Source organism: Pseudorca crassidens, chromosome 11, assembly GCF_039906515.1.
Source record: "Pseudorca crassidens isolate mPseCra1 chromosome 11, mPseCra1.hap1, whole genome shotgun sequence".
Lineage (NCBI taxonomy): Eukaryota > Metazoa > Chordata > Mammalia > Artiodactyla > Delphinidae > Pseudorca > Pseudorca crassidens.
In genome coordinates, this window is record NC_090306.1 from 6,938,557 (window position 1) to 6,960,349 (window position 21,793).

At 43.0% G+C, this 21,793-nt stretch overlaps 1 long non-coding RNA gene across 1 annotated transcript; it reads left to right on the forward strand.

Annotated features, from left to right (window-relative positions):
• The first annotated feature begins 3,284 nt into the window (after positions 1–3,284).
• LOC137201594 (uncharacterized) lies at positions 3,285–13,478 on the forward strand. Its single transcript, XR_010932246.1, has 3 exons — positions 3,285–3,744; positions 5,119–5,196; positions 13,334–13,478. It is a non-coding gene; the product is annotated as an uncharacterized lncRNA (long non-coding RNA).
• Positions 13,479–21,793: the final 8,315 nt, after the last annotated feature.

The window sequence follows — 21,793 nt, forward strand, 5'->3', positions numbered from 1 at the left end:
TTAACAATTCACCTTCTGATGCAGGGGATGCAGGTTTGATCCCTGGTCTGAGAACTAAGATCCATATGCCGTGGGGCAACTAAGCCCACGGGCCACAACTACTGAGCCCGCACATTCTAGAGCCCGTGCTCCACAACTAGAGAGCCCACACGCTCTGGAGCCCATGCGCCACAATGAAAGATCCCGCATGCAACAACTAAGACCCGATGCAGCCAAATAAATAAATAAATATATTTTTTAAAAAAATAAGGAAGGCATTAGATTAGTGAAGCTCTTAGTTCCCTTAAGGGTCTGAAAGTCTATTATTTAACTTTTTTTTCTGGACTCCTAATAACCTTCTACATGGACCTCAACTTGTAGACTTATGCCAACCCTACTTAGGCCATCTAGTCCTGTTCAGTGACCCAGATTTGATGAGGAGAAACACAGATTTTTTTTCATGTCACTGTATTTGTTCAAAAGCATTCCATGGCTACCAGTAAAATATAAAACACACTATTCAGCTTGGCATTCAAAGCCCTCCTCAACCTGTCCCTAACCCATATTTTGCACAATTCCTGCTCCCAAAAAGCCACTGGCATCACATAAACAGGTGCCTTTATTTCTGTTAACATTTTCCCCCATTTCAACAAATATTCATTGAGCTTATTAATCAATTCTATGTCCCAGACTTTATGTTGGAAACTTCAACAAGTTCAAAGATGAATCAGGCTCAGCCCCTGCTAGAGTGTATCCATACCAGGTTGCCCAAGACTACCTTGGGTTTAGCACTAAAAGTCCCCTGTTGTGAGAAACCCCTGAGTCCTGGGGAAAGTGAGACAGTTGATTACCCTGGTCCCTGCCCACGGAGAAATCATGAGCCTCTTAAGAGCCCTTCTAACTCAGAAACTCTGCATAGATGCATATTCTTTTCCCCAACTTTCTTCCAAGGGAATTATTTTGGACTTCCCTAACAGTATAGTATTAAAGACTACGCCCAAGCAATGACTTTTATTTGTAACACCTCCTAGATGATGAACTCCTGGGAGGCAGAGACATCATTCCAGGATTCCACAGTGCCTCCTAGTGCCTTATTTACTAATATAGTGACTATAAAATGAATGTATGTTGAATTGAATAGAGGAGAACTTGGACAAATTAATAATAGTTAAGGCTTTTTTTTCTTTTTTAAATAAATTTATTTTATTTATTTATTTTTGGATCTGTTGGGTCTTCGTTGCTGCGCGCGGGCTTTCTCTAGTTGCGGCAAGCGGGAGCTACTCTTCGTTATGGTGCGCAGGCTTCTCATTGCGGTAGTTTCTCTTGTTGCAGAGCACAGGCTCTAGGTGTGTGGGCTTCAGTAGTTGCAGCACTCAGGCTCAGTAGTTGTGGCACACGGGCTCTAGAGCGCAGGCTCAGTAGTTGTGGCGCAAGGGCTTAGTTGCTCTGCAGCATGTGGGATCTTCCCGAACCAGGGCTCAAACCTGTGTCCCCTGCATTGGCTGGCAGATTCTTAACCACTGCACCACCAGGGAAGTCCCTTTTTTTTCTTAACTAAAAAGATTTTTAAGTAAAACACATATGGAAAAATGCTCAGTTTGATTATTGTTTTTACAAAGTTAACAGCACCCCGACAAAATCACAGAACACACCCCAGAAGTCCTGGTGTCCCTTCCCAGTCACAACCCCCCAAAGGGTAACCACAGATTTAGATTTATGACACCACAGCTTAGTTTTGCCTGTTTTTGAACCTACCTGGTTTCTTCCACTCAACTTTGTGAGATTCATCCATATAATTGCAGGTTGCTATAGCACATTCACTCTCATTGCTGTATAATATTTCACTGTGTGAATATAACACAATGTAATTATCCATTCTTCTCTTAAAGGACATTTGGATTATTTCCAGTCTGGCATTGTTATGAATACTGCTGAGATGAACATTCTAATACCTATTTTTTGATGAACGTGTGTATGCATTTCTATTGAGTATATATCTAGGGGTGGAATTGTTGGGTCATAGGGCAGGCATATGTTCTGTCTGGTTTTTTTTAAATAATTTTTACTGAAGTATAGTTGTGTTTCTTATTGAAGAATGTTGTGTTTCTGGTGTAGAGCAAAGTGATTCAGTATGCATACATATATTTTTTAGATTCTTTTCATTATAGGTTATTACAAGATATTGAGTATAGTTCCCTGTGCTATACAGTAGGTCCTTGTTGTTTATTTTATATATAGTAGTGTGTATATGTTAATCCTAAACTCCTAATTTATCCCCCCCACTTCCCCTTTGGTAACCATAGTTTGTTTCCTATGTCTGTGAGTCTATTTCTGTTTCGTAAACAAGTTCACTTCTATCATTTTTTTAAGATTCCACATATAAGTGATATCATATAATATTTATCCTTCTCTGACTTACCTCACTTCATATGATAATCTCCAGGTCCATCCATGTTGCTGCAAATGGCATTGTTTCATTCTTTTTTATGGCTGAGTAACATTCCATTATATACACATGTTCTGTTTTAATAAATATTGCTAAATATTTTCCAAAGTGCGCCAGTTTATCAACTTGTACCCCCATTAACGACGTATGAAAGTTCTGGCCTCCCGTATTTGGCATTCTATCTCTCTTTCCTTTTCCTCCTCCTTCATTTTAACCATCCTAGGGGGTGTACGGTAGCATCTCCTGTGGTTTTAATTTGGAGTTCCCTGATATGACCAATTCAGATGCATACCTTTTTCCTGAGTTTATTGCTCACTGGGAATATTCCCTTTTGAGAAGTGTAATGCAGACATTTTTAAAAAAACCTTGTCACTACTGACTCAGCCCTTGCTGAAAGGCCATGCTATCACTATGAGGCTCTAAATAATTCCAAGTTAGCTAGGGGACAAAGGGGAGAACAATCTCCAAAGCACCGGTCCCTCTCTTGCCCACCAACCACTCCCCTGGACAGCACCCACGAGGCAGCGCGGGACGACCTTTATTACTCCTAACCCCAAATTTTAAAGAGTCCTTTCCAGGAGGTGGAAGGAAAGACATTTGGGGCTTTTCATTAGAAAAGAGCCACCGGGTCCAAAAGAACCACTAGAAATTGCCCTCTGCCTTCTCAGCCTCGACCCCGGCCCACCCCGCAGAGTTGTCTGAGGGCAACATCCCCGGGGCGCGGAGGCGCTGAGAGGGAACCGGTATCTCTTAAAGCAGAAATGTTAACACCCTCTTAACGGCGGCATCAAGGATGGTGGGGCCCAGAGCCGTTTCCCCGTAAAGCGTTCCCCGCTCTCTTCTCGAAGATGCCTGGGCGCCGGGTGGGAGCGAGGTGGGCTGCGGCCCGGCCGGTCAGTTTGGCGCGAACGTGAGGAGTAGGACTGGGGCAACGGTTGTGCGGACTCAAGAGCGCGACCCCTGCTCACGCCAGGGGTGGCTGCCTGCGTCCTGCTTAACGGAGGCAGCCGGACCCACGAGTCACGTTTTCTTCCCACATCAACGGACCGTTCAAAACAGAATCCTGGGCATCTCGTAGCTGCGCGGGGGGTCCTAACGGCCGCGCAGCCGGGCGGGCGGAAGCGCAGTGGCGGCATCGCTGTCACCCCCGGGCGTGGCCTCCTGGGACCAGCGGAGAGGCGTGGGTGAGCCCGGAGATGGGCGGTTGAGCGGAGACGCCGGGCCCAACCGCAGTTGCCCGGTCCCGGTGGTGGGTGCGCAGCGCTGTCCCTGTGGCTGGCAGGCGGGAGGACGAGCTTCCGAGCTGGGCTCGGGTAGAGGTGGGTGGTGACTCACGGTTGGGCGGGACTAAGGGAGAAGGGGGTCCTAGGGCTCAGGAGAAACTAGCACGTAGCCTCAGAGTACTTGAGAGAATATTTGTTATTTCCTGAGCACCTACCGTGTCCGAGCCCTGCTCCAGGTGCTGGAGACCTCACAGTGAACGAAGTGGGCAATGGTCCTGCCTTCCTGGAGTTATACTCTAGGGAAGGGATAGACAAGAAAATGCGTGGATGTGTAAGAAAATGCCAGACAGTGATAAATCTTATGAAGAAAATATGTAGTAAGAAATGGGGAGGGGACTGGCATATTCAATTGCAGGTGGGGGAAGGAATGGGTCTGAGGAAGTGCCTTTTGACCAAAGACCTGAAGAAAATGAGAGCTGTAGAAAAACCATCCAGGCAAAGGGAACTGTGCTGGCCTTGAAAGATACCTACCAGGAGTTTAAGTGCTATGCAAATGATAACTCTGTAGGTTTTTGAAAGATGAAAATTGGAATTTCCTTAGAAAATTATGGCTCATTCATTCATTCACTGCAAGTATAGCACCTTACTTTTAAAGAAAAGTATATTTATTTGAGTTAGAAGAGTTGTAGAGGTTTTTGGTTTTTATTTTCTCCCCGAATGATGATGACCTGGAAGCCAAGAACTAGCAGACAGAGGAAAGGAGAGACACTGGGGGGCAGGGGCTGCAGAGAGAAATGAAAAGGAAAGGATAATAAGGAGGCTGTGGAATAGTCAAAGGAATGGTCTGTCCTAATTCTCCCCTTCCTCCTAATAAACTCAGGAGATAATACTAGTGTTTCACCATACATCTCAGCTGATCCCCAACTACGCATCCAAGGCAGGAGAGCTGGTCAAGGAGGAAACACTCGGACTTGATAACTGGTTAAGCAGAGTCCTGATTTCTGACTCTACTGCAGCTCACTGATGATGTTTAGGTGAAGCTGTGAGGAGGTGGTTTATTTCAAATATTTTATTAATTTTATATGGCAAAATAAGCCACATTAAATCACAGAGTTTTATGACAGAAGTTCGCCTAATCCCTGCTCCTTTTGCTGATGGGGAAACAGTGCTAGTTGGTGAAGAGCAATGACTCAAAATATAGAGGTTCCATTTTGCACCATGTTCAGCTCTTTCCGTTTTCTCTCCCTTTACTTGATAAAATTCTTCCCACTGGCTACTGAACAAGTGGAAAGAGCTTTGTTGAGGACCCCAGAATTGAGTTAATCTAAGACACTAGAATTATATGAGGTTTCACCTACTTCCACAAGTACTTATTGGTGTGCCAGTGGGTCGGGGGGCTGACACAGCCTCATCTCTCAAGGAGCTTAAGTAGATAAAGCAAATAAATAACTAGCCAATTACAATTTACAGGAAGCAGTACCTTAAAGAAGAATTGGAGGGCGAGTCAATTCTTAGTATAGCAGAGAGATGGAGAGCAACAAACAGGATGTGAGTATTAAGAATTTATGTCAGATTGGTATCAGCTTGTTTTGTCATGGTTATGTTAGTAATCTCAATACCTGTCGTTTCCCTAAACTTTCGTTGTCTTATTAATGCAGACCTACATAAGTGGTGGTGGGAGAGACTATTGCAGCCAGTAGACTCGGTACATTCCCATATTATTTTTATTCACAATTAATTAGTATTTGCCATGTGTGGCATTTTGTGCTTTAACATCAAGAATAATAAAAATGATAAAATATCCATGTTCAGCATTGTAATTGCAAACAGGCCTCGGTAAAATTATACACAACTGGACGAGAGGGAATTACCTTAAAAACTGCCATGACTATATAGGTGTGAAGAATCATAGCTGAATTTGCACCATGATAAGAACTCTTCTTATAGAGCCGACTCTAAAGTGTTACTGAGTCATATTCCTTGCAAAGCACTGTGATGAAGAGTCACAAAAAGATACTAAAGAATTTATGACCCTTTGGCCTGGGATGGGGACAGGGTAGGCTTCACCTGGTGACTAAATCACATATTGCCTGAAGCCAAGGGTTTAGCCCATGTGATCTATCCAGAAAGACTTTAAATAAGCTCGTTCTCAGGGAATTCACTGGGATCTTGAATGGCGGTCTTATCAGACTGCCAGATTCTTTCCCAATTTTTTTATTGGTCAAACTAAGGAAAGCAGAGCTGGGGGAAGAACAAGGCGGGCAATTGCTCTTCCTTAGCACATTTTCCAAAACATCGCATCTTTTGGAAAATCTTAAAAGTCAATACATTTTTAAAGATGGTAGGTCTACATGATAGTTGTTAAGGCTATTTTGGAAAGACATTGGTGGAAACACTGTGAGGACAAGGTGTGAGACACAGAAATCAAGGAGTGATCCTTTTTTAAAATGTGTTCAACGCTTTACCAATGGTGAGCAAAGCCACTGTGCCTCCTGTCCACCCCAGCTCCCACCGAGCTCCCCCTGCTGCATAATTATTTAATAATTAGATTTGACTACTTAAGATTGTATACTACTGTGTTTTTCCATTTCAAAAATCATAGGGTAGTCTACCTCTCTTATTTGTGGGCTTCCTAATTATGCCAACCTTATCATTATTAAGATATCGTATATCGCCGTCGTGGTGGTGGTTTTATTAAAAAAGAAGTACGTGCCTGCGAAACATCTCAATAATAGAGAAATTAAACGACAGAGTCCCCAGAATTTTAGTGGGAATTAAGGATAAGCAAAGGTTTAAGATAGTTGTTGCTGTTGTTACTGGCATTAAAAACAGTGATTTTCCATCAACTGTACCCCAACAAAGACGAAAAACAAAAAAACAGTCATTTTACTTTTGACAAGGCCATTTTGACCCAGCCAGATGCAAATGGCTGTGAAACTTTGTCGTATTTTATACCTATTAGCCAGACACTATAATTAACTCTTTGGATGACATCGATCTTTGCTGATTATTGTGACAATTAAATTAGATAATATATTCTCAGCACTTAGCAAAGTATTTGGCTATAAAGGAAAAAAATCTCAGTTTTTCTGCACACCAAGCAATTCTCTGTGGCTCCAACTGGATGTCCTAAAATTTAACTCAATTCTGACACTGTCTAACCAGGTCCCAGAAGTAAAGGTCTCAGTCCCACAGGACCGCTGCTGTCCCGACCCCCATACACACATACTTCAGACGCTGGTTGCAAGCCCAGGTTATCACCTGTGCTTCTGACCAACCAGCTATAGATCAGAGGTTACAATGACCCCCTCCTTGCGTTCCATTAATTTGCTAAAATGGATCACAGACCCCAGGGAAACACTTATGTCTACCAGTTTATTAAAAGATATGATAAAGGGTACAGATGAACAACCAGATAAAGAAATACATAGGGCAGGGTCTGGGAGGGTCCTGAGCATAGGAGCTTCCGTCCCCATGGAGTTGAGGTGCGTCACCCTCCCGGTGTGATGTGTTTCCCAACCTGGAAACTTTCCAAACCTCCTACTATTGGGATTTTATGGAGGCCTCCTCACACAGACATGATCAATTATTAACTCCATTTCCAGCCCCTCTCCCCATTCTGGAGGACGAGGAGTGGGCTGATAATTCCAAGCTTCTAATCACAGCTTGGTCTTGCTGGTGACCAGCCCCCATCCAGGAGCCCATCGACACTCACCTCATCAGAACAAAAGATGTTCCTAGTGCTCTTATCAATTAGGAATTTACAAGCGTTTCAGGAGCCCTGTGTCAGGGACCTGGTCAAAGACAATTATTAGAATGAGAGATGTTCCCAGTGTTCTTATGACTCAGGAAATTACAAGGGTTTTAAGAGCTCTATGCCAGGAACCGGGGACAGATATATATATAATCTCACATTGGCATATAGAAGATGTTAAATAATTGGGAATTAATTATTATTTACATACATTTATTCGTGAGGCAGATGTTACTATCTGAAAACAAGGTTTAAGATCTTGAGATATGTTTTTAAGGTCACATAACTAGTGCTAGAGCTGGCCTGTGACCAGTATCTTTATGCCGAAGCTCTCTTTCCTTTCCTCTGTTCTACATTGTTCCCCTACAGACAGATCAAGAGGTTCAGAATTCAAGAGCAATCAGGAGAAATCAATTGTAGTGTGAAACAGATAACCTACGTTATTATCGACCCATTGAATTTCAGTTCAGGCTCAAGAGATCAGGAAGGAATACAGAGTTAGAAACCAAATGTAAAGACTTTCAAGCATCCTTGCTCTCCAGCCGTAGGTAACTCTTTAGCTCGATATGTTAGGGAATGCCATGGAGGTAAAATGACACATAAACATCATTATACAGTTCATGAAGGGAATCAGACCTATTGTTCTTTCATTCAAGTATTGTTCCTCTGACAAAATAGTTTATGGGATAATAAATATCAATAGAGTTATTTTTCCTGGAAAGAGGTGGTTTCCACATAGTTCTCTGTGACTCACTTATTTATTCAAGTATTTCTTGAGTGATATTATATGACAGGCACTGTTGGTGCCTGAGACTGCCCTCATGGAGCTTATTCTAGTGAAGGAAGTGATAAATTCTATGAAGAAAAATAAAGTAAGGGAGTTGATGGTGGAACGATGGGGAGGGTTGCGTATTCTAAATAATATGGTCATGGAAGGCCTCTCTAAGGTAAATTTGAGCAGAAGCCAGAATAACACTGGAGAGCCAGCCGTGAGAAGGAGATCCAAGGAAAGAGTGTTTCAGACAGAGGGAGTGTGTAAGGGCCCTGGAGTGTAAAGGTTTAGCAGATTAGAGCAGCGGGTCAAGAACCTCTTCTGTAAAGAGCCAGATAGTAACTGTGTTAGGCTTTGTGGGCCATGTGGTCTCTGTTACAACTATTCAACATGGCTACTAAAGCAGCCACAGACATTATGTAAGGAGGTAGGCATGGTGTGTTACAATGACATTTTATTTACAGAAACAGGCAGAGGCTTGACATCAAAAGCACAGGCCTAGATAGATAGATAGATAGATAGATAGATAGATAGATAGATAGATAGACAGATAGGGCCTCACTAAAATTAAAAGCTTTTGCTTTGCAAAAGACCCTATAAAGAGAGTGAAAAGATAGGCCACAGAAACAATATTTGCAAAGCACATATTGACAAAGGACTTGCATCTAGAAAATAAAAAGCCCTTTCAACAAAACTCAACAGTAAACTATAATCAAGACAGTGTGGTATTAGCATAAGGTTAGACATATAGATCAATGGAATAGAATTGAGAGTACTCAAATAAATCCCATGCATCCGTGTTCAACTGATTTTTCAACAAGGATGGCAAGACCATTCAATGGGGGAGAATAGTGTTTTCAACAAATGTTACAGGGTCAACTGGATAGCCACCTGCAGAAGAGTGAAGTTAGACCCTTACCTCATACCATATACAAAAAGGAACTCAAAATGGATCAAAGACCTAAGTTTAAGAGCTAAAACCATAGAACTCTTAGAAGAACACATAGATATAAACATTTATGGTCTTGGATTAGGCAACAGTTTCTTAGATATGACACCAAAAGTGTGAGTAACAAATGAAAAAAATAGATATGTTGGACATAATCAAGGTTAAAAACTTTTGGACGTCAAAGGACACCATCAAGAAAGTGAAAAGAGAGGCTTCCCTGGTGGCGCAGTGGTTGGGAATCTGCGTGCCAATGCAGGGGACATGGGTTCAATTCCTGGTCCAGGAAGTTCCCACATGCCGCAGAGCAACTAAGCCCGTGCACCACAACTACTGAGCCTGCGCTCTAGAGACCATGCTCCGCAACAAGAGAAGCCACCGCAATGAGAAGCCCGTGCACCGCAACGAAGAGTAGCCCCTGCTCTCCGAAACCAGAGAAAGCCTGCGCGCAGCAACGAAGACCCAGTGCAGCCAAAGATAAGTAAATAAGTTAATTAATTAAAAAAAAATGAAAAGGCACAGAATGGGAGATAATTTGGGCAAATCATGTATATGATAAGGGACTTGTATCTAGAATATATAAAGACTATTACAATTCAGTAATAAAAAGACAAATAACCCAATTTTTTAAATGGACAAAGGATCTGTGTAGACATTTCTCAGAAGAAGATATAAAAGTGGCCAATAAGCACATGAAATGATGCCCAGTACCATTAGCCATTAGAGAAATGCACATCGGAAATCACAATGAAATATTACCTCACACTCACTAGGTTGTCTATAATTGAAAATACAGATACTGGAATGCTTTGGTGAGGGTGTGGAGAAATCGAAACCCTGATACAGTGCTGGTAGGAATGTAAAATGGTACAGATGGCAGTTTCTCAAAAAGTTAAACATAGAATTACCCTACAACCCAGAAATTCCACTCCTAGGTGTACCCAAGAGAAATGAAAACATATGTCCACACAAAAACTTGACTTGAGTGCTCATAGCAGCATTATTCATAATAGTGGAAACAACCCAACCCAAATGTCTATCCACTGATGCTCGGATAAATGAAATGTGGTATGTCCAATAAAATGGAAGTTTTTTTTTTTTTTTTTTGGCTGCACCACGTGGCTTGCGGGATCTTAGTTCACCAACCAGGGAACAAACTCCAGCCGTCAGCAGTGGAAGCGCAGAGTCCTGACCACTGGACCACCAGGGAATTCCCTAAAATGGAATATTATTTAACAATAGAAAGAGATAAAGTACCGATACATGCTACAACGTGGATGAATCTTGAAAACATTATATTGTACTAAGTAGAAGAAGCCAGTCACAAAAGACCACATATTATTTGATTTCATTTATATGACATGTCTAGAGTAGGCAAATCTATGAAGGTAAAGAGTAGACTAGTGGTTGTCTAAGCCTGGGAGTTTGGGGGAAATCGGAGGGTGACTGCTAACGGGTAAGGATTTTCTTTTGGGCGTGATGAAAGTGTCTACAGTTAATTATGATGGTGGTTGTTGCACAACCCTGTGAATATACTAAAAACCACTGAATTGTACACTTTAAATGGTGAATTGTATAATATGTGAGTTATATCTCAATAAAGCTGTTACTAAAAAAAATCAACAGTTAATAAAATGGGCAAAAGACATTGAGCAGACATTTCAATGAAGAAATTATACAGATGACAAGCACATGAAAGGATGCTCAGCATCGTTAGCCACTAGGGAAATGTAAATTAAGGCCACAATAGGTATAACCACGTGCCTTTCAGAATGGCTAAAATGAAAAATAATAACCCCATTTTCTGGCAAGCATGCAGAAGAGCTGGATCCTTCATACATTACTGGTGAAAGTATAAAATCGTGCAACGACTCTGGTATAGAATATGACAGTTTCTTACAAAACTAAACATGCACTTACCATATCACCCAGCAATTGCAGCCTTGGGCATTTATCCCAGAGAAATAAAAACGTAATCATAAAAAACCTGTACTTGAAGGTTTATAGCAGCTTTATTTGTCAGAGCCAAAATCTAGAAACAACCTAATTGTCCTTAGGTTGATGAAAGGTTAACAGACTATGGTACATTCCTACCATAGAATACTACTCAGCAATAAAAAGGAACAAACTACTGATACATACAACAACTTGGATGGGTCTCAAGGAAATTATGCTAAGTGAAAAGAAGCAACCTCAAAAGGTTACATGTTATGTGATCTTGTTATGGACTGTATGTTTGTGTTCCCTCAAAATTCGTAAGTTGAAATCTAATCCCAAATGTGATGGTATTTGAAGATGGGGACTTTGGTAGGTAATTAGGTCATGAGGATGGAGCCTTTATGGATGGGATGAGTGTCTTTATAAAAGAAGCCAGGGCTTCCCTGGTGGCGCAGTGGTTGAGAGTCCGCCTGCCGATGCAGGGGACACGGGTTCGTGCCCCGGTCGGGGAAGATCCCACATGCCGTGGAGCGGCTGGGCCCGTGAGCCATGGCCGCTGAGCCTGAGCGTCTGGAGCCTGTGCTCCACAACGGGAGAGGCCACAGCAGTGAGAGGTATGCATACCGCAAAAAAAAAAAAAAAAAAAAGAAGCCAGACAGACTTCCCTGGTGACACAGTGGTTAAGAATCCGCCTGCCAGTGCAGGGGACATGAGCTCGAGCCCTGGTCCGGGAAGATCACACATGCCGCGGAGCAACTAAGCCCGTGCACCACAACTACTGAGCCTGCGCTCTAGAGCCCGCGAGCCACAACTACTGAAGCCCACGCACCTAGAGCCCGTGCTCTGCAACAAGAGAAGCCACCGCAATGAGAAGCCCACGCACCGCAATGAAGAGTAGCCCCCGCTCACCGCAACTAGAGAAAGCCCGCGCGCAGCAACGAAGACCCAACGCAGCCAAAAATAAATAAATAAATAAATAAGAAGCCAGAGAACTAACTCAGTCTTCCTCTGCTGTGTGAGGACACAGTGAGAAGATGCCTGTCTGAAAACCAGGAAAAGGACCTTAACTAGAACCCAACCATGCTAGCACCTTGATCCTGGACTTCCAGCCTTCAGAACTGTGAGCAATAAATGTGGTTTAAGTCACCCGGTCTATACTACTCTGTTATGGCAGCCCAAACTAAAATAGGTCCCATTTATATACATTTTTTTCTTTTGTTTTTCTTTATATATACATTTTTAAATGGCAAAATTATAGAGATGGAGGACAGATTAAGGGTTGCCACCGGTTGGGACTCGGGGCCAGAGATGACCGGCTATAAAAAGAAGCACGAGGGGGCTTCCCTGGTGGCGCAGTGGTTGAGAGTTCGCCTGCCGATGCAGGGGACACGGGTTCGTGCCCTGGTCCGGGAAGATCCCACATGCCGCGGAGCGGCTGGGCCCGTGAGCCATGGCCGCTGAGCCGGCGCGTCCGGAGCCTGTGCTCCACAACAGGAGAGGCCACAACAGTGAGAGACCCGCATACCTCCTCCTCCTCCTCTGCCTTCTCCTCCTCCTCGGAGGTATCCTTCTGATAGAGCTACTGATATTTTGTATCTTGACCGGGATGGTGGTCATAAGAACTTACACAAGTGATGAAATTACGTAGAACTGGGCTTCCCTGGTGGCGCAGTGGTTGAGAGTCCGCCTGCCGATGCAGGGGACACGGGTTCGTGCCCCGGTCGGGGAAGATCCCACATGCCGTGGAGCGGCTGGGCCCGTGAGCCATGGCCACTGAGCCTGCGCGTCCGGAGCCTGTGCTCCGCAACGGGAGAGGCCACAGCAGTGAGAGGCCCGCGTACCGAAAAAAAAAAAAAATTACGTAGAACTAAACAGACACACATAAGTGAGTGTATGTAAAACTGGCAAAATCTGAATAAGGTGAGTAGACTTATCAGTATCAGTTCCCTGGTTGTGATATTGTGACTGTGTTATGCAAGATGTTGCCATTAGGGGAAACTGGGTGAGGAACATAACGGGATTTCTGTATTATTTCTAGCTACCTGTGAATCTATAATTATCTCAAAAAGTTAAGGAAAAAAAAATTAACGAAAACCAAAACCGGGGTAGGGTGCATTTGGCCCATGCATTCAAAGAACAGCAGGGAAGGAGTGTGGTGCATCCGGAGAAGAGTGGCAGGAAGTGAGGTGGGGAGACAGCCCAGAGCAGATCACGTAGTGCCCGGTAGTCCATGATGAGATGCTTACCTTTTTTTTTTTTCTGAATATGTTGGAAGGCCACTGGAAGGATTCCGACCAGGGGACAAGTAAGTGCAGATTTATGTTTTTAAGATCACTGTTTCTGTGAGTGGGAGAATGGACTGTAGGGGGCAAACGTAGAAGCAGAGAGATCAGTTATTTGCTGTTGTATTGGTAGAGATAACGGTGACTTGGACAACGGTGGTAGTAAGGGGTAGTAAAAACTGCTAGATTCAACAGGCAGGACTTGCTAATGAATTGGGCATGGGGTTCAAGAGTAATACGGAAGTCAATATTAGTTCCTTGATTTTTTAGCTTAAGCAATTGAGGTAGGAAATTGGAGGAAGAACAAGTTAGGAGAGGAGAGACCAGGAGCCTGGGGCACTCCTGGCTTTGAGATTCTCATTAGCCCACCACCTAAAGGCCAGGTCCAACTGGAGTCTGAGATTTGATGTAAATGGTATTTAAAGCCATGGGCCTGGAGGAGGGAACCCGGGGAGTGAGTGAGTGTAGAAAAGTGTCTTAAGGATTGAACTTTGGGAACATTCCAGCATTTAGAAATGCTGATAAAAGGCGGTAAGATAAATGAGAAACCAGAGCAAATTGGTGTATGAAAAGCCAAGGGAAGAAATTTACTCGAACAAGGAGAGAGTGATGAGTTTTGTCAGATGTTTTGGAGTGGTCAGGTTAGAATGATAGAGAATTGACCCTTGGATTTGATAAGATGGAGTTTGCTGAGGACCTTGATAGGATTCTTTCAAACAGAGCAGGAGGGACAAAAGCCTAATTGGAATAGGTTTAATAGAGAATGGTTTGAGGAATTGGAGGAATTTACATTAAAGGGGCGCTTACCTTGAGAAGGGACTTGAGGTCAAGAGAAGAACTATTTCTTTCATTACTCTGAAGGAATGGATGTATTATAAGAATTTTTTATGGTGAAAAATTTTATATTTAGAATTAATCAGCTGGACTCAGGTTAGATGATCCTAATTTTGTTGGCAACCTCTAAAGCATCATAGTCAGTAGCCAGTCGGACACAGGCCTTCTTCTGTCCATCAGGCCTGATCAGGGAGTTGACCTTGGGCCATGTAGGTGTCACAGAGCTTCTTCACAGCCTGTTTGATCTGGTGCTTGTTGGCCTTGGCCTCCACAATGAACACAAGTATGTTGTTGTCTTCTGTCTTCTTCATGGCTGACCCAGGTCGGGGGGCTTGATGATGGCATAGTGGTCAAGCTCGTTTCTCCCGGGGGGCGCCCTTCCAGGGATATTGGGTTGCCTTCAGAGGCGCAGCGTGTGGATGCCTTTCAGCGCTGCTTCCTTCGCCTTCAGCATCGTCTCTGTGAACAAGGCAAGAATTTCGCAGATGAACACCTTGATACCCACCCTGCTTAAGAAATCAAATCTTGTACGTATTGTAAGATTCTCCTCTAGCTTCTTGCCATGCCAGAAGTATCTACTTTTCTGAAGTTTGTCTTTATCTAAGGGAGAGTGTTGTTAAGAGACATTATGATATGGATCTGGTAGAAAAGGAAAATTTGATGATATAAGGGGAATGCTTTTAGGACAAAATTCTTGAGTAAGGTCAGAGGTAAAGGGATCCAGTTCTGTGGTGGATGGGCTAGCCTTAGGAGATGTTAGACAATCAGTCTATTTAAACAAGAAGCAAACTGAGTGTGTGGATACTGATTCAGTTAAATTCGATTTGGTAGGGAAGTAGGAAGATGAGAAATTTCTTTAGTTTTCAAAGAAATAAGAAATGAGATTATCAGCTAAGTGTGAAAAAGGACAGGGGATCCTGGAAATTTGAGTCGAGAGGAAAAGGTGTGAAACTGTTTTCTTGGACAACAGGGAGTGAATCGATTTGGGAAAATAAAACGGGAGAGCCCACTTGAGATTATCATCTAATTTAATGTGAGACCAATTAGCACGGTTGTGGATCTTTCTCCAGTTATGTTTACTTAGTTAGTGAATGCAAGCAAGTAGAGTAATTAGAACTGGACTTAACAAGGGTTGGGATTTTACCAAGGAATACAGCAGGAGGGAGAGAAGTGCTAGGGAGTCGCAGGTTTATGCAAAGGAGCGTTTAAAGTGATGAATCAAACAATTTCAGTTGGGAGGTATGGAAAGTAAAAATAGAAGGATGATGGCAGTGAAAACTTGATAGAGTCAATAGCTTAAAAATCCTACTTCAGTCCAGAAATTGTTGAAGAGGTGATAACGATCAGTGTGAGATGCAAGAAACAGAAGTTTCGGAAGGAGTGCATTTATTACTAATAACCAGGGCTAGGGTGTCACCATGAGAATAAGTGACTAAGGTGGGCTGGAAAACAAGATGATTGGAAATGAGCGGATAAGACACTGAGGCCAGCTCATGGGATGAATTGTGTCCAAGGATGACGAAGTCACTAGAAATGAGGACAGCAGGAGTTGTGTAACCAAGAGGATGAGTCAGGTTTTTAAATTTCCAGGGAATGAGGGGAAGTGGCCCAGGAGATCAGCAGATTGCAATATCCTGATGGCATGTACTTCAAAGGACCTGAGTCTTTGAGGCACTAGAGGAGGAGAAATAGTTCGGATTAGGCAATGTGGAGCTTCCTGACTTATAATGAAATGCTGACCCCACTCTGGGACTTGTAGAGGAGTGAGATCCTCTAACTCGAAAGGTCAGAAAAAGGGATCACGGCATTTACACTGGACTATGAAAGATGAAATGAATTTTGAGAGAAACAGATTTGGAAGGATGTTTCCAGCCAGAGAAGATGCTGTTACCCAAGCAGAGGGAGCCAACCCTGGCAGTTCCATCGGCGACTGGTGCTTCTTGCCAATCTGCCTTCAGGCCTGTCCCCGTGTCACCGGGAGCGTCCTGGTGTCACCACGTCTGGTTAGCAATCGGCCGCCAGGTGGCGATGTGTGCCTTTGGGGCTCCCTTCCTGGTCCTGTGGGTTTACAGGGGCTGGAAATGAGAATCCAGCTGAGTCCAGATGAGGTGAGCTAGTGATGGGTTGGTGTATCTAGTTAGGCCTGAGAGTGCTGTCCTAGCAATGAATCGGCAAAAGAAGAGTAAACTTGAGAACATTTAGGCAAAAGGTCAGGGAGAAGGTAAAAGGAAAGGAAGCTGTTCATGATAAGCCTTTTTTTTTTTTTTTTTGGCTGCGTTGGGTCTTTGTTGCTGTGCAGGCTTTCTGTAGTTGCGGCGAGCGGGGGCTACTCTTCATGCGGTGCGCTGGCTTCTCATTGCGCTGACTTCTCTTGTTGCAGAGCATGGGCTCTAGGGCGCGGGCTTCAGTAGTTGTGCTGCAAGGGCTCAGCAGTTGTGGCTCGCGGGCTCTAGAGTGCAGGCTCAGTAGTTGTGGTGCACGGGCTTAGTTGCTCCGTGGCATGTGGGATCTTCCTGGACCAGGGCTCGAACCTGTGTCCCCTGCATTAGCAGGCGGATTCTTAACCACTGCGCCACCAGGGAAGCCCCAAGGAAGAACTGGATTCTTAACCACTGTGCCACCAGGGAAGTCTCCATACAATAGGCTTTGATGGGGTATAAGAAATAGAACCACAGAGAAAGGAAGAGATTTAGGGTGGAAGGTGGGTGCCAGAGCAACACAGAAAGAAAGAAGCAGTGATCTCCCTTTTGGCTTGTTTACTCAGAAAATAATTTTGGAAAACTATGTACCCCCCACCTCACACACACACACATTTTTTTTTTTTTTTTTTGCGGCACCGGGCCTCCCGTTGCGGAGCACAGGCTCCGGATGCACAGGCTCAGCGGCCACGGCTCACGGGCCCAGCTGCTCCACGGCATGTGGGATCTTCCCGGACAGGGGCACGAACCCGTGTCCCCTACATCGGCAGGCGGATTCTCAACCACTACGCCACCAGGGAAGCCCAATTTATGACTTTTTAATAGCCACTAGCAGATTTACTTTTCTAAATATGTTTTATCCAATACTGAGTATTTTTTTTTTCATTTCTGTGGCTAAGACAGATGGACAGCAGGGAAAAATGAACCAGAAGTATGCAGGGTGACTGGAGTTGAACTTTTTTTCAGTCTATGCATGGATGATTGAAAATTATCAATATCATATTCCTCAGCCTAAGGGGAAAGCAAAAAGAACTTTTATTTATTGTGTTAGGCACTTCCTCCACTTTTTCTGATTTAATCCTCCTAACAACCCATGGGATGGAACAGAACTTTAGCTCCCTGTTGAGAGTTGCCACATGAAATAGTTCTGTGGTATAGGTATGTCCCAAACATTTCATGGGACATATTTATACTAAAAGAATTATTCATTGTTTACCTGAAATTCAAATTTAATGGCATTCTATTAGTTTATTTTTTTGTTTTTGCTAGATCTGACAACTCTACCTGTTTCTTTTATCCCACGTATTAAAAATAAATTACTTTCTTCAAAACACATTGCACAACTTAAACAAATTCCCTAGCTAATACTCCTTATTTTACTGGTGTTTGGATTGTAAGAGGGGCCAAAAGTTAAAGGCAAAAGGTTGTTAATGTTTTGGATAACTTTTGTAGGAATCCACTGAAGGAACTGTAGGAGATCCCAGAAATGTAACTTCTATTTCCAGATTTATCTATGAGTCTCAGGTCCTCAATCCTAATTTTAATTAAGAATTAATTAATTCTTTTAATTAATTAAGAATTATCTCGTTCTCTTTACAAATTGACCTTGTGAAAAGATATGTTGTGGAAATCTTACGAGAATTGTAAAATTTTAAAACTGGAAGGGACCTTAGAGATGATCTAATTCTTAGAGTTTCTAGAACCTAACTTAATCCTAAGCAAGAACCAGTGTCTCCAGGCAATGAGAGGTCTTTGGAGATGGGAACTCCCGCACCTACTGCCAGGAGATGTCAACCTACCTCACATTTCCCCTTTTCCTGCTTATGCTCTGTCCCAGACATCTCTCCTTGTCTGAGTACCTAACATTCCAAATATCTTTCGTTCTCAAATTATAAAGTGTTATCTATGGCTCCACGGGGTTGGTGATAAAAGGCAAGCAGGAGAGGGAAAGTGAAATGCAACCGTTCAAGATGAAAATAAACGTGCCCCCAACGTGGGGAAGTCCCCCTGGTAAAAACTGTGGCAAGTTGAAAAAAAAAAAAACCTGTGGCGAGTCGGAGGAGGAATAGTTCTTTCCAACACAGGAGAAAGAGAAGGGAAGGTCAATCCACACAGCCTTCTTACAGTGGATAAACTTAAGGTTATCCTTCCAAACCCGATTCAACGTGAGGAATGCTAAGGAAGATCACCTGATCATCTAATGAGTATGTAACCTTGCCTCTGTTCTAGAGAAACAAACTGAGAAATAGCTGAAATATTTTCTAAAAGATTTTATCCTACAAGGAGGGCCCCCAGCACTCAGAAATGTTCTTTCTCCATGATCAGATAGCACATATCTTGAAGCTTAGCAGTCGCTTTAAGCCTCGATATGTCTTTCTATGGTATACGGAGAATTGTGCCTAGGACCCAATATGTAGTAGCTGATCAGTAGACGTTTACTGAATGAATACCCCACCGACAGGTTTTGTATTTTTTTTCCTGCTTTGTCACAACTATTTCTATGCCTTATTTTCCCATCTGTATTTTCAGAAAAATAAAATCAAACAGAAAATCATAAGATCTGCCTCTCAAGGAAATTTCCTTGAGAGCAGAGGTTTGCATTAAAAGTACTTTTTAAGTCCTTTTGATACCTGATATTCTGAGCCCCCTGCCAGTACCTCAGTTCAAGCCATTGTCATCTATTATAGAAAGCTCCTAATTAGTTTTAGTACAATCAGTAATCTTTCTAAAATCTGTGTTCATGTTTTTACTGTACTTAACCTACTGGCTCTCTGTGGTCCTCAGACTAAAGTCCAGACTCTTTCACCTGGCATATCAGGCCATTTGTGATACGATCCCTGCTTACTTCCCAGCTTCTTCTCATCCCTTGGCCCCCTACAGGTCAGCCATGTGGACATTTTTGCAGGATCACAAACACACCATAGTCCAACCTTCCAGCCCATTCTCACTCTGTCCCCTCAACCTAGAACACAATTTTCTCCTATCTCCCTACCTCCTACTTTGTCAGGGCAACTACCACGGAGCCTTCAGGTCTTTCTCAACCTACCTTCTCAAAGGGGAAGCCTTCTGGACAATACCACACCCCTTCCTCCTGTGCATTTTTTATTTCTCCCTCAGGTCCTCCATGCAAGACTGGAAATCAGGCACGGCTGGGCTGGGGGAAGGAAGGCGCTATTGGCATAAACCGTGACGTGAATAGTAGTCTGGGTGTGCAGACACAATTGGCACAATCTTATGTGGTGTCACCATGGGAGTTTATGAGTCCCATAAGTCTAATATTCTGTAGTGACATTGCCTATTGTTCTCCCCCTCGGAACTGCAATCCTGGTAATCTAGGCCCTGTTCTGAGCGCCGGAAGAAAACAAAGGGACTCTAAAGGAATTCATATGTGCACTCAACTATAGTACATAAGATTATGGTTAGTCCTATAATAGAACTGCAAAAAAAATAAGGGGGGGATACTGTGTAAGCACGCAGGAGGGCATAATTAATTGTTCCTGAGGACTGGAGAGAACGCAAGTGGAGGGACATTTGAGCTGGGCCTCAGAGGTATGGCAACAGGCAGAAAAGGTAAATAACCATATTTCAGGCAGAGAAAATCACAATAAAAAGAGTACAGATGTGTTTTGTGTGATCAGATTAGATAGGAGTGAATGAAATTGGGTAAGGCCTTGAGTGCTTCCTGTATCAATGTGAATTTTCTTCTGCAGGCAACAAATCATTGAAGAGTTTGGAGCACAGCAGTGATATAATCAGATCTGTGTTTAAAAGTATTTTTCACTGAAAACAATGTATACTTATTCTTTTTTCTTTTTTTTAAGCTTATTCCAGAAAAATAGATATCAGATAAAGTGAAAGGTCTCTATAATCTTACTCACCAGAGTTAATCATTTGGTGTAATGCTCCGTGTTTTTTCCTGTGCACATGTGCGTTTGTTTATGTGTTTATGTATAACTCGTTTGTTTATAAGGAATGACATCATTCTAACCATACTTTTGACCACTACCTTTTTTGAAGTAATGTTGTGTATATTCTATGGGGTGGCAGATCACACAACATTATCAACTACACCAAAAATGTGAGGCATGTGTACTCATATTTTTACTACTTCAATATTAATGCACATAGAAATTATATCTTATTTTACCTAGGAGATGCGACAAATTAAAAAGAGTGATCAATATTCTGTTTTGGGGGCTTCCCTTGTGGCGCAGTGGTTAAGAATCCGCCTGCCGATGCATGGGACACCGGTTCGATCCCTGGTCTGGGAAAATCCCACATGCCACAGAGCAGCTAAGCCTGTGCTCCACAACTACTGAGCCTGTGCTCTAGAGCCTGCGAGCCACAACTACTGAAGCCCAGGCACCCTAGAGCCCAGCCCATGCACTGCAACTACTGAGCCTATGCGCCGCAACTACTGAAGCCCGCGTGCTCTAGGGCCTATGTGCCACAACTACTAAGCCCACGTGTTGCAACTACTGAAGCCCCCGCACCTAGAGCCCGTGCTCTGCAACAAGAGAAGCCACCGCAATGAACAGCCCGTGCACCTCAACGAAGAGTAACCCCCGCTCGCCGCAAGTAGAGAAAGCCCTCGTGTAGCAATGAAGACCCAACGCAGCCAAAAATAAATTTAAAAAAAATTTTTAATGTAGACAAGGACTTATAAAAATAAATAAATAAACAAAAAATTATACATGTATACAAACAGAGCATGCATATGTATTCTATAATGTGCATACATATATAACATGTGTGTTCATATGTGTGTATACACACCCCCAAAGTTTTTAATAATGGTTAATCTTGAAATTTAATAGGAATGCAGTGTATGTCTTTAACTTTTTACTTTTTAGATTTGTGTATTTAAATTTTTTTTAATAATGAACATATGTATTATTGTTAAAATATATACCTAGACATATTTTCGAGTCAATATATATAGTTATATTTCATTCTTTTTAACAACTACATAGTATTTCATCAATAGCTACACCATTGATTTATTCTACAGTTATGGAGAGTCCACTCTCCTGCAGATCTCAGGCTGAGCATTGAAGGAAGCAGCGAACACTTAAAATAGAAATTAACAGAGAATTCCCTGGCGTCTGGACTCTGAGCTCTCACTGCCGAGGTCGAGGATTCAATCACTGGTCAGGGAACTAAGGTCCTGCAAGCGGCCAAAAAAACCCCAGCAACTGCAAGAGAAGGAGCTTCATAGGAAGGATGACTAGGAAAGGCCTTCTCAGTAGTGAACATGCTACAGTGATAAAAATACAACTTTTTTTTTTTTTTGGCTGCGTTGGGTCTTCATTGCTGCATGCGGGCTTTCTCTAGTTGCGGTGCGGGGGACTACTCATTGCAGTGGCTTCTTTTGTTGCGAAGCACGGGCTCTAGGCGCGCGGGCTTCAGTAGTTGTGGCTC